Genomic DNA, 13923 nt, shown 5'->3' with positions numbered 1-13923 from the left:
TTTATATATGCACATACATTGTTATTCCTCATACCTTCATGCACATTCACACACACACACGCACACTAATATATAATCTACATGCAAGAACCAAATTCCTGACTGACAGTGCACACATGATACAGGTCATGCATAAACATTATTGTACAAGTCCCACAATACTTATACATATTGCACATATACATATTTCTGAAAGGCACAGATGAATATAAAATAAGATGAAGCCTATAAACCCATTTTATGTGGTGACAACATATGACAGAGGTAAATTATATAAATGCCAAAGCACATGTAATCCAGACACCCATTAGGAATTATGACATAATATAGTAAAACGATACACTTATGTCACGATTCGATACATATCATGATACTGAACTCACACTATAATATTATTGCAATACTCCAAGACATGGTAAAATGCTAACAAAAAATGTACCGTTGATTCAAATGCTAAATTGGTGACACCAGAATAAAAATATTCATGAATCTGAAGCTGTTATTTTAGACGAATATGCTTGCACTCTGTCACTGACTTGATATATTTATAATAATGTTGGCCACTTTTTACTGATAACATATAATATTTGGCATTATCAGGACCCACAAATATTCCCCATTGCATTATTATACATTATATTCAACATTTTACACTGATCAGGCATAACATTATGACCATAATGAGCATCTCTGGGATGTGCTGAACAAACAAGTCCAATCCATGGAGACCCCACCTCGCAACTTACAGGACTTAAATGATCTGCTGCTAACATCTTGGTGCCAGATGCCACAGCACACCTTCAGGGGTCTAGTGGAGTCCATGCCTCTATGTCATATGTTATGCCTGATCGGTGTATATAGTCGTTTAAATCTAGTACTGACCCTAAAACTCAAGCAATACAGATTGTCGCTATCAACGATACATATTGTTGCATTTTTGTATTGCGATATACTGAGACGCGATATATTGTAACACCCCTAATATACAGTGAATGGGGGTGAAATAAAGCAAAATGGGGCAGTTTTTTTTCCTTGTTTTTTGGGGGATTTCAACAAACAAAATTGTGCATAAAAGGACAAGAATGATAAATCAAATCATACAAGTGGCTTATTGCGGAAAGACATGCTTTTACTCTTCGTATTGGTTCCATGTTATCAGAACATCATATAGATAGTAGGCAATTCCCTTGCAACCACCCGCGTCACCTTAACAACCACACAACAGCACTCAAAAATCACACCTTAGCAGCTGCAGCTGCATATAGTAGCATCATCTTAGCAACCGTCAACAATATTACAGTTTTGCACACATTTTTTTGTGTAAATAATTCCAAAAACACATACTTTTTTGCACCTATATCACTTTTTTCTTTCCTTTCTCTCTCTCTGTGTGTTTGTGTGTATTCCCACGTGTTTGTGGAAAGATTTCATGGAATCTGTGATCAGTGACTGTTTCTCGTTGAATCACAGCGCTGAGAAATTAGAATCACTGTTGAGTTGTGTTTTCTCATCAAAGCTATTTACCACATTCACTTACTGCAATCCCACATTTAAGTCTGCTAAAGAATGCTGTTCTGAGAGAATTCACACAGTACGTTTGCATAAACCATAGAGTCTGCAGGTCAGTTCCAATTCCTCATTGATGTTGTTTATTGAAGCTTACTGTATTATGTATTGTGTGTGAGAGAGATTGAGTGACGAGTGTTACCTGCATGTAGATAAAGCATTCAGGTTAGTCCTATGTTCATAATAAAAAATCAGTTTGAATGCATAGACAGTAAAACAAATGGACACAGTGACCCCATAGACTTCAACGCCGAAAAGTTAAGTCAATTAGAAGCTCTCACTTCCTGATGGCTGAGCGTTCTGGGCAGCCTCAGACTGAGCTTGACGACGTAGATGTGACGTGAGCAACCTGTCTGACAGTTTTAAGTCTTCTAGTAGTTGTGCTAAGTGAAATCTGAATCACTAAATCTTGCAGAGACTGAGAGTGTGAGCAGGGGCAACTTTTGGTAAGTATTCTGATTAATTATTTTGTCATTTTGCATTGTATTTATTTATTTTAAAATGTAACGCCAGTACCAGTAAGTTAATGATTCCTATCTATACGGGTATATTCTGTCATTTCTCTACTGCGCGACAGAGTCGCGAGGTTATGACGCAATCGTTAGCTTATATTTTACAAAAAAGTCTTCTACAGGGCGATAGTGTAAGATACAAGGTAATGGAGCCTTTTATACATTGTCGTGTTTCTTTAGAAGTAAACAATGGACAAATGGAGTCTTTAAACGCCTCAGATGTAAAGATATTCACTGTCAAAGTGATGCCAAAATGAATGGGAGTCAATGGAATGCTAACAGCAGGTGATGGCTTGGTTAGCAATGGCTGCCCCTATGGAAGGTACGCTTTCCGGGTGTAGGATGACCCCCTTGTTTGAATGTCGGCTGCGTTTTGCTTCGTGTTCACAACAAGTTTCAGTCCAATATAAAAGTCTTGGCCGCCATCTAATGGCGTAAGAATGTAACTTTTGTAGCTGTTCACGGTCAGGAACTATTTTCTTTTCCAGCGGAAGCAAGGCTTTTAGCTATTTTACTTTACGTTGATACATATTGCTTGGTTTTAATATTGTGTGGTAAACGTTTTACAAAAGCAATACACCCCGTGAAGTAGGGCTGTCAAAATTGCTGAAAAGCTAAATTCGAATTTCTTTCTTAAATATTATCAAAATCCGAATTATATTTGAATTCTAAAGGCAATACTGAATTTTAGACGGAAAAAGTACTGTAGTTTCTCCTATGCCCACAAGAGGGCGCAAGCAAGCGCAACAAGCAAATTTAAACCAAATCAAGCATCGCGTCTTTTATTGATATGAAATGACATTCACTTTTTACAGTGCATTAAATTTTCAAACAATTGTTATTAAATCAAATATAATTTCATTAATGAGCATGTAAGGAAAATTAGGTAACAAAAGTGCATTAAACTGCAAGTGCATCAGTAACCTGAGAAAACACGCTTCAACAGACAATGTAACTTAATACACAAAATAGCAAACTGACATTCAGAAACAATCCATTTCCACCCACTAAACATCTACATATTGTTCGTTAAAAACACCAAACAATCAACTTGACCTGCAGCGAGTGCTGAGCGTTTTTTGCTGAGGTATGGTCAAGTATGTCTTTGCAGCTGCGCAATATGTGGATACATATAATGTTATACCGCGTGATTTTGCCACCAACTGAGAGGATTTTCTTCAGCGGGTATCTAGCGTATCTTCTCTTTCATTTATATCCATCTCATGCTCCAAAGCCCTGATTGCTTTCTTCTGCACTGCTCTGTGTCTGACTGTATACAGCGTCGAACAGGTTACCCATTTTCTCTCTGACTCCGAGTCCTCACTGTTTTTTCCGCCTTTTTTCAAATGAACAACACAGCCGCACCGCGCTGTCCTGGATAAACAAACCGCGTCAGTTCTGTCATCGTCATGTCTCGCACGCCTCTACCAAAAATTCGAATGCACGGTTTTTGCATTCGAATGTGCATTTTTTTTGTAAATTCGACGAATATTCGAAATTCTAATTTTTATTTGACAGCCCTACCATGAAGCCGTGGTTTATAACAGCTAAATGGCTAAAGGCCTTTTCACAGACTATGATGACACGGTCATCAATATCATAAATCCTGCAAATTTTTGTATTTTCATTTTATTTTTATTTTTATATATGTACATTTATAACACTAATACTTTGTATTTTATTACTTTTGCATCAAATTACAAAAAACAAGTTACCGCTACTGTGAGGGTGTTTCTAATACAGCTTCTATGGGAGTGATGGTAAAAATTTACATATTTCTATCTTTTGACTGCCCTTATTAATCTCACTCTATTTTTCCCTCCCTTTGAAAGTTGTGAAATCACTATTGTGGAGTTTTTGTTTTGCTATCTGAGCAAATGGGCACACAAAAAAATATTTAATGAATTAATCGCTATAATATTTAACCCAACTATGACGACTTCTGCTCTGAGAAACCCGGAAATGTGAAAAGGGTCTGGCAACACAGGTTCACACCTATTTTTTTTTACAGTCTATGGTTCACACTCAATGCAAAGGCTGTTCCAAAAAGTACAGCATACATACATCTTTTTGGCCAAAATCTGCATTGTATTAAACCTTAGAGGAGAAGGCAATCCCAGAATGCACAAAAAGAGAAAAGTTTGGGGTCAGTGTGATTTTTTAAAATGTTTTTGAAAGAAGTCTACTATGCCCACCAAGGCTGCACCGGAGTAAAAAAACAGTACTATCGTGAAATATTATTACAGTTTAAAATAACTCTTTTACTTTCATGGAAACCATGATAAGTGCCTTGATTAATAGTTTTATTCAGAACTTATTAGAAATGTTTTACAACACTCTACACTCAACATCAATTTAATGTGTCCTTGCTGAATAAAATCATTAATTTATTTCAAGTGACCTAAAACCTTTGAACAATAGTGCACTAATATTTCATTTAATACTGACAGGTATAGATAAAAAATAATTAATTAAAACAAAATCACAATTTAACCAAATATTCTATGTGTGCAACTGTTATGCTTATTATAAGGCTCTCTGAAATACTTGATTCTGATGGGTAAATCATGGCATATCCTCCTTTTTCCTTTTATTGCTGTTATATAGCAGCCAACAAGTGCACAGCTTAACCCTGCCACGTTTTAAGCTTTAGTAATGTTCAAAAACATTTCTGTTTAGTTAATTCAGACGTTCTTTTTACCTCGTTTTGACAATGTGTTCCTATGGAGACCGGAACAGGACAGCATCTAAACAAAAGTTTGAATTCCTCATGACGGCGCTCATAGTTAAACTCAGGAAAAAGGTGGATAGGCAAATATTTTTGTACAATGGCCGCTAAACTGCATAAATTACAATTGACCCGGCAAACAAACATGTGCTTATTTCACTTTGTGCCCTATTTTAATGATCTGATCGCATGGTCTGAAGCGCATGGCGCAGGTGCACTTAGGGCGTGTCCAAATCCACGTTTGATTGGTCGGCGCACCAGGCGCAAGGTCCAAAAGGGTTGTACGTAGTCTCTTAATGAATCATGGGTATGTTTTGGGTGTAACGTGCAATAAACCAATCAGAGTCTCATCTCCCACTTCCTTTAAAAGCCCGGTGCGCTTGCACCATTGCAGATGGCTATTTACATGGCGGATTATAGACACCCTCAACCTGACGAGTCAATTTAAATACATGTGTGTATTGCCACGATTGGTTGTCATTACTGTGAATTACAGTTGCAAGAAAAAGTATGTGAACCGCTTGAAGAATCTGTGAAAATGTGAATAATTTCAAATAAGAGAGATCATACAAAATGCAGGTCATTTTGTTTATTTAGTACTGTCCTGAATAAGATATTTTACTTTTTTTTTTTACATATAGTCCACAAGACAAAAAAATAGCTGAATTTATTAATATGACCCCATTCAAAAGTTTATGAACCATTAATTCTCAATACTGTGTGTCGTTCCCTGGATGATCTGCGGCTGTTTTTTTGTTTTGTGATGGTTGTTCATCAGTCCCTTTTTGTCTTGAGCAGTTCAACTGCCCGATGTTCTTCAGAAAAATCCTCCAGGTCCTGCACATTCTTCAGTTTTCCAGCATCGTTTGCATATTTGAACCCTCTCCAGCAGTGTCTGTATGCTTTTGAGATCCATCTTTTCACACTGAGGACAATTGAGGGACTAAAACATAACTATTAAAAAAGGTTCAAACATTCACTGATGCTCCAGAAGGAAACACGATGCATTAAGAGCCGGGGGGTGACATTTTTTTATGTAAAATATCTTATTCAGGACAGCACTAAATAAAAAAATAATGCATTTTGTATGATCTTATTTTTCAGATTCTGCAAGCGGTTCACATACTTTTTCTTGCAACTGTAGGTAATTCTGATACATGCAATGACTATCCATTATGAGATTTGTATCTTTATGTACACAATAATAATCTTTTACATTGTTATCCTATTGTTTATAATATTTAGCATGTTTGTGCACGGCTGCGCATCCCTGTGTGTGTAACAAGCAGAGTGTAAAATATTGCTAAAGTGCCCTTTAATCAAAACAAAAATACTGTGTATTATTTTTATTATTAGCCTATTATAAATATAGGTCAGGTTTTTGTTTTTTTAGTTGCCTGACAATAGCAAAGGCGCAACAATGCGCCTGAACACACCTTGTTTTCAGACCAGCACACCCATGGGCGAACAGATGGCCGCGAGTGCATTTGCTATTTAAAGAACGTGGCGCTGGACATGAAAATCATAACTGTGTCGGGCTGAAACTAGCATAAAAACACTTGTGTCACGCCTGGTGTGTGATAGGAACCACAGTGTTCTTTTTTTTTTTCTCAGATATAGACATTTCATGTCTATAACATAAATTACATTATTTTTTATAGCAAAATATTCCCCTTTAAACCAGCAGATGATGCTTTACTTATCAAGGGACTGTTAGTTTAGCAACATGCTAATGTCAAATTTAACTGGAAACGATTGAGTCGAGCTGCTGCCTATGAAAACATTTCAAATCAGTCAAATCTGTCAGAAGGGAGCTGCAGACACTAAGACAGCATACTGGGTTTTGTGAGCTTGTGTGCACCAGCGTTGGTATGTGTGTGTTTGGTGACCCACTATAACAGTTATATGTACACAATGGCGAGTGGAATGGCATTTGTCAGTGCAGTGCTCTTTTGGCACTCTCCGGGGAGCAGCAGGGTCTGCAGTCGATGACCTCTATTACACTTAGACAAATACGCGCGGCACAAGCCACAGTCCCTTTAGAGGGAATAGGATCTCGAGTGAATATCACACGCACACAGGCATGGTAAATATATCTGGGAACACTTACAAATACTGACAAGCACATACACACAGCGCAAGCTGAATACAGGTGGTCAAATAAAACTGACAAAAAGAATATGCTTGAATTTTCCAGGGAAATGCCCAGGAATGGAAAGCCAGGAGTAAAGGAACATGTTGTGCACACATTATGCGAGCAACACCTGTCTAACAAACAAAAGCTAATGCTATTGCTGCAGCCAATATCTCAAGTTTTGCGATGCAGAAAAACAGAAGTAGCCCCTCTGGTGCCATCAGCGTCTGTTGAAAGGAAATCCTTTCTGACACTAGTCAAATACATTCAGGCCTCAAATAAAACCTCAATTTTACCACCCACTAACAGGAACCTGAGCCAGCCCATGTGTCTTAAGCGTTTAGCATAACCATCCTTGCTAAACTGCTGTAAGCCTTATATGTCAATGAAAAATAGATGCAATGCTAGTTTGGATCAAATCTGCTAGGGCTCTATGACCTTGGCGTCAGGAAGGATAATATTACAATCTATTTACAGTATGATTCAGTCAAATAACTCCACACTGACGATGGTTAAATGTACAAGCATTCTGAATACTCCAAATGCAACCAAGATTTTTCACAGCGTTTTGCTATCATCACCATATTGCGTTTTGCAGGTGCAGATGGTTGAATTTATGGTACACTTACACATTTTGTGTAGCTGCGTGACTAAGGGGCTGTGAAGCATTTTTTGAGGGAGAAAAGAGATTATTTTTAGAAATGCACATAAATCTATACAGGCGTGTAAAGAGACTCATGACCTGCATTTTGTGCTCCTGTGTGCTATTGTCGGAGGGAATAAATCAGTTTATTAAATTACTGTACGGTATTATTCAAATGAATTGTCTGTAAGCACTTCCTATATTCCCAGAATAGAAGGAATAGTCAAATAGCTGGGAAACATAAACATCTTTTTCAGATTAAAGCTTGATCCAAAACATGGACCTTAATTAGAAAATTGCATGCAAACACACTAAGTGCATAATATGCAAATGGTGGGTAAAACTGGCTCACATCTGTGATTATACTAAGAGAAATGCAGATATTTACTAAAAGGAGTGATGTCAAATCTATAATACAACGTTATACATATAATCTCTTTATTCAGAGGCATGTCTGCATACTATAGAAATGCTGTCACCTGTGTCCTGCCATCACTAAAACACACTTTGCGCTGGAAATGACTGCCATTATGGAGGGACTGGTTTGTGCCGGAGTGTGTCACAAGAGCTGCCTGAATCCTTAACTACCACGCATTTAAGGGTATCCTGTTAGAAATGATGTTTTAGAAAAGAGAATCTCGAAGAGGAGAGTGTCAAATGAGAAGCAGTCATCCAAACGCCAAGGACTACTGGCCTCTTATCTAAATCGAATTCTTTAGTGGAATAGGTCGGAACGCAAGGGGTGAAAACTAAATAGAAAAACAGAACAGCACCTTTCCTTTAACTCTTGTTTGGAGTGGAGCAGCTCCTGGAATGTGTTTACCATCCGAGGTTCTGATTATACACAACATTAGCCCTCCCAAATAACACAACAAATCAAATGCAGCCAGTGGAAAAGGGCCTTTCAATTGCATTCCCATTCAATAATGAAAGACTAATGGCTATTGCGGTTAAATGACTGCTTTCAAGCCGCTCTCTCGCTCCCTGTAGGCAGGAAGGTAATGAAGGGAGGGTGCCGTCTCCGCCACGCAAGACTGCTGTGGGACAAGGGGCGCAGTGTCTCCTCTAATAAAACTGGATGAGAAAATAATCTATATTACAACAAATAAAACAATGCAAATATTACAACATGTGACATTAAAAAGTGTAAAAGTCACACATTTTTATAAAGAAACACTGTCCAACAGCAACACCTGCAGGCAATACTGCAGGAGGCTTGCCTCCCCTGAGCCCATTGACTTTTAACAGACCAAACCAAAGTGTGTGGTGATTTTGGGGGGAGAGAGGGGGGTAATGGAGAATGAATGGGGGAAAGTCATGTGAGAGAAAGCAATGCCTCCATCGTGCAATGATTGGATATGATCGGATATGATTGGTTTGTGCGATAAATCCCGCCTATTGTTTTCATGCGCACTCTCGAATTGGCCTGAATGAAGATAATGATGGCGTTAATGAGAAGACTAATAAAAAAGGAACAACTCAGACACTTTAATATCGCCTCTTTATGTCACGTCAAAATCAAACTTGAAATGGCCTGAAAACAAGATGACTGTGGGGAGTTTTATTGAGCGATCAGCTTGGTGAAATTAAAGGTACATCTTCGTTTCTGTGTATAAGCTTGATGACTGCTGAAAATAAGTTATTAAAAAGAAAAGCTGAACATTAGTTCAAAATAGGCTTGCTGCGATAGTCGGACGTCGTTTTAATTTTTATAGTAATAAAATAATTTAGTTCAGTTCGAGAACGAACACTACAATTAAAAACTGAACGTGTCCGCTTAATACAGCGTGAGCCGAAGGGGAGTCGCAGCACAAACGCAGCAGGAATTCGATTTCATTCATCACGAGAGCGAAGAGTTGACAGACAAGATTACCGCGGAAGTACATGGAAAGCGCCTATTTAAGTGAATTTGTCATTGTCATTGTACTGTTTTGTTGTTGTGTTTTTCATTAAGAATAATAGGCTAATGAACCCACCATTCAAGCAACCTGCCTCCGAATTGACGCTAATTCTAAACCGAAAGTATATGCGCATGGCCACACTGTCATTCATTTACGGCCGCACTGTCATTCGCGGTGCGTGTCCACTGGCGCGTTTTCAGTTCATTCTGGAAGCTTAACTTCCATAGGAACTCACTGAAAACACTCGCCTTGCTCCGCTCCGTTATGCGGCCGTGCACATTTTACTTTCGGTTTAGAATTAGCAATATAAAAGCCCCAGCCGTTGATACTGGTATTACCGGTATTGTCACACGTCGATTAACCGGTGGGAAAATTTCCTCACCGTTACATCCCTAGTTCCCAAATAATATATATTGTTTAAATTTGTACTCCCTTTAGTTATTATTAAATGTAAAAATGTGTAAAAACGCTAACTTGGTGAAATGTATACTTGGTTTTAATAAATAGAATGTTACATAGTTAGTGTAAAAATACAAAATAGAATTGTATTTGGTCTCTCTATTTATGTAATTTTTATTTAACCAGGAAAATTAAGTATAACAGGTACATTTACATGACAAATGGATGGACAGACTGACAGATAGATAGACCACTATAGAAAAGGCAAAATATAAAAAAAAATTCAAGCTGAGAGCAGCACAGACAACAGGAGCAGCTGCGGAGCCGGGATGGAGTAGAGAGAGTCCAAGTTGTAGCATCTCAGCACGAAATTGTCTCATCAAGGGGAAACTAGAGTCAGGGGAGCGTGGAGAGAGAAAGACTGCTACTTCTGCTGGACAAGCTTTACCAATCTACAACTCAATTTACAACAAAAATCTGTTCATTTTCTTCTTGCACAACATGAGAAAAGAAAAATAATAATAATTTGGTTAATGGGCAAATGTTGGTCAGACTTCAGTGGCTGCGCACACACAAACGCTCAAGATGAAGCGTTCTGAGTGAGTTAAATGGCTTTTTGAATTTCTATAACTGTTTTCAGCTCTCGCGCATTCATTAAAACCACCTTACTGCATCAAAGATATCTGTACAAATGCTACAGGATCTGCAATATGAAAAAAGTGTTTCTTGGGTCAGATTATAAATGCCTGGGGCAAATTACATTACACTATTACCTTCCACGAAAAGCAATAAGTGGAATTTAATTTAAGAGAAATGGTTTGTTTACATATTGTATTGATTATAGCAGCAGTAATTCACTTAATGATGATCAAATGATGTAGAAAGGCATTTTAATTGGGCATATATCCAGATGCACATTGCCTGGACTGCATTGATGGAGTGATGCTGTATACAGTTCCAGCATAGAATGCTAGATTGTGGAAGTCTGTTAAATCTTTCACAACCTAGCACTCTGAAACACCCTGCAAAATGGGGAATTATGGCGTGCAAATGACATAAAGCACACATTTTTATGCAGTGTCTGCTGTTACCTGATTTAAATAATTCCTCTGGTAAATCAGGTATAAAAACGATGCTCAAATAATTTTTTGTGAATTGCGTCTCCATTTAAACTTTAATTCATGTACAGTTCAGTAAGAAAGTGCTTAAAAACAACATGAAATTATAATTGACCACATTTACAGTCAGTCATACAGGTTTGGGACAACATGAATGTGAGTAAATAATGACAAAATGTTAATTTTTGGGTGAACTATCCCTTTAAGTGATTCAGGCCAAAATAATTACAGATACTTAGGGCCCTATCATGCACCCGGCGCAATGCAACCCTGATGCGACGCAAGTGTTTTTATGCTAGTTTCAGCCTGACGCAGTTATCATTTTCACGTCCTGCGCCACGTTGTTTAAATAGCAAATGCACTCGCGCCCATCTGTTCGCCCATGGGTGTGCTGGTCTGAAAGCAAGGTGTGTTCAGGCGCATTGTTGGCACATTGCTTTTGAGGCAACTGAAAACGACTGCGCCATTGACCAACAAAAACCTGGTCTAAAGTCAATAGCGCAGTATTTTTTGTGTTATTTAAAGGGTGCGTAAGTAATATGCGCCTATAGGCGGGTGCACAACGCGCATACACTCTGCTTGTTACACACACAGGGACGTGCAGCAGCACACAAACATGCCAAATATTAAAAATAAAAGGATTCCTCTCTTGAGAAGCATTCAGTTTTTCCGCTTGCAAATTCCGCAATGTAAATTGCGAATCTGCCATGGCGCGAGCGCAACTGGCTTTTAAAGGGAATGGGAGATGAGACTCTGATCGGTTTGATGCACGTTACGCCCAAAACACACCCATGACTCATTAAGAGACTAGGTACAACCCTTTTGGACCATGCGCCTCGTGCGGCGATCGTTTTTTTCCGTCGTTAAACTAGCAAAAGTGGATTCGGACATGGCCTAAGTGCACCTGCACCATGCGCTTCAGACCACGCGCTCTCAGATTGTTAAAATAGGGCCCTTAAGGTTAGAAGTTTGGAACAAACCATATAGCCAAAATGTCTTATACAGTGCCGCTGCTATGCAAGTGCTGTAATAATATAATAGTCTAAGATATTTCACCCTCCCCTTATTTAATCAGTGGTCACATTAAATGCAAATACTGTCATGTTGTCTTTTAAAACAAGAATGCTATTCTATAATTCATACTTTCCTTGTAACATAAACTTAACATAATTTGGCAAAATGTCAACAGCTCTGTTAACACAAATTAGCACTGTAGGCGACTCAAAAGCAAAGTGCTGGAAAATGTCATTTTATCATCCGCAGCAGCATTCCTGTGTGCTAGAATCTCAAAGTGGCTGAAGGGAGGCAGGGTTGTGAGTGAAAATGGAGAAACGCGTCTCTCTCGCGCTCTCTCTCTCCCTCCCTCTCTCTCTCTCTCTCTCTCTCTCTCTCTCTCTCAGGCATTGATTATCCTGCTCTTTTCTGGGCTGTGTGATTGCATGATTAGAGGGAAAAGAGACACAGAGTGGATGAGAGGTGAGGGAGAAAGCTTTGTGCTTCTGAAAACTCTCCATTTCATGACCCTTGGGCCGCACAACTAGTTTTCACTGAGGGCCACCAAAATGAGTACAATCTGACGAAAATAAAGAGCGAGAGATTAGAATTCACCAATCTAGAGCAGACCGAGTCAGAAGCGGCAGGACGCTCCCAGACAGACTAGCAGTCCTCCATGGGCGTCTCGGTCAATGTTACGCTTATTTCCATTTTTCACGGAGTCTTTGAAACTGCGACGGAGGTGGCAATGGCCTGATTAAAATTCAATTAAATGATTTTCCTGGAATAAATGTTATCAGCTCCACTCATTTGCACGAGGTAACCTTGGCTCAGAGCTAGAAACAGACGTTCATATGTGAGCACGGCATATAAGAGTGCAGGAAGGAGCATAGAAAGGCAGAGAGAGTGTGAAGAAGACAGAAAAAAACATTACAGGAAATGGAAATACTTGGACACATCACTCAGAGGCTTTGAATTGCCAGTTTGAAATAGTTGTTAAAGGGTTAAGGCCCCGAAATACTTCAACCTAATTAGAAGAACGAACTGGTGTGACGTAATTTCAAACAAAATCAGGCCAAAACTAAGAGTTGTTTTCCAGAAAAGTTTGCTCCGGCTGATAAACACTTTGGAACTACCATTGGTCCATGGCGATTGCGTAAAATGTAGGTGTGGCTCTGAGGCTCCGCCCTTTTTTACATGGCAATCTTCTCTGGTTCATTTCGGTCGAGGTGAGACATCCATCAATGAAAACATGTACACACTGGAGAGCCGCTTTATAGTAGAAATTTAAGTGTAATTCTAATTGAAAGCAACACTGACACTGTTTTTTCAAGTTTAATACTGTAAAGCTGTTTAGTTTAAAGCAATCTATTGTATAACTATAAAGTGTGATATAAATATACTTGACGAGACTTTACTTGACTGGAGTGTCAAATTGCAGAGCTTGTTCAAACATCCACATTGCTATGATCAGATGCTTTCTTAACTGCTGTTTTCTCGCTGCTGTCATTTTTGTAGTGTGTTTATTTTGTTTTTGAGAGGAAAGCGTGCAGCATATATCTACTTATTCTTCTATACTTAAGTCTCAGCAGCATTGCGGCATTAATATGTATGTTAACAGTATATTGCTGCAAAGGTATTTAAAACTTTATTTTTTTACCCCAAAACAAAGAACGAAAAAAGAACTTCATTGTGAGTATATTGCACGTCCTGATTTTGCATCCTGGAACAACATGCCTGTCCAACACTTTAGTCCTATATCCCTAGCCCTAAACCTAACCATAAGTTATCCATAAAATCAGAGAGAAATAATAGTGAATAACACTGATGTAGAAGCCTTGTTGTAAGCCTAAACTTGACATAAACTATAAAATCTGATTGGCTGATTGCAATATTGTTCCAGGATCAATACAGATGTTGATCCAGAAA

The 13923-nt window shown here is 38.5% G+C and overlaps 1 protein-coding gene across 8 annotated transcripts in view; it reads right to left on the bottom strand.

Annotated features, from left to right (window-relative positions):
• sdk2b (sidekick cell adhesion molecule 2b) overlaps positions 1-13923 on the bottom strand; it is a 422576-nt gene that overhangs the window by 112548 nt on the left and 296105 nt on the right. The window lies entirely within an intron of this gene.

The sequence above is a fragment of the Gobio gobio genome (assembly GCF_949357685.1).
Source record: "Gobio gobio genome assembly, chromosome: 20".
Classification (NCBI taxonomy): Eukaryota; Metazoa; Chordata; class Actinopteri; order Cypriniformes; family Gobionidae; genus Gobio; species Gobio gobio.
The sequence above is the reverse complement of the archived record's forward strand: the minus strand, read 5'-3'. Positions and strand labels throughout refer to the sequence as shown.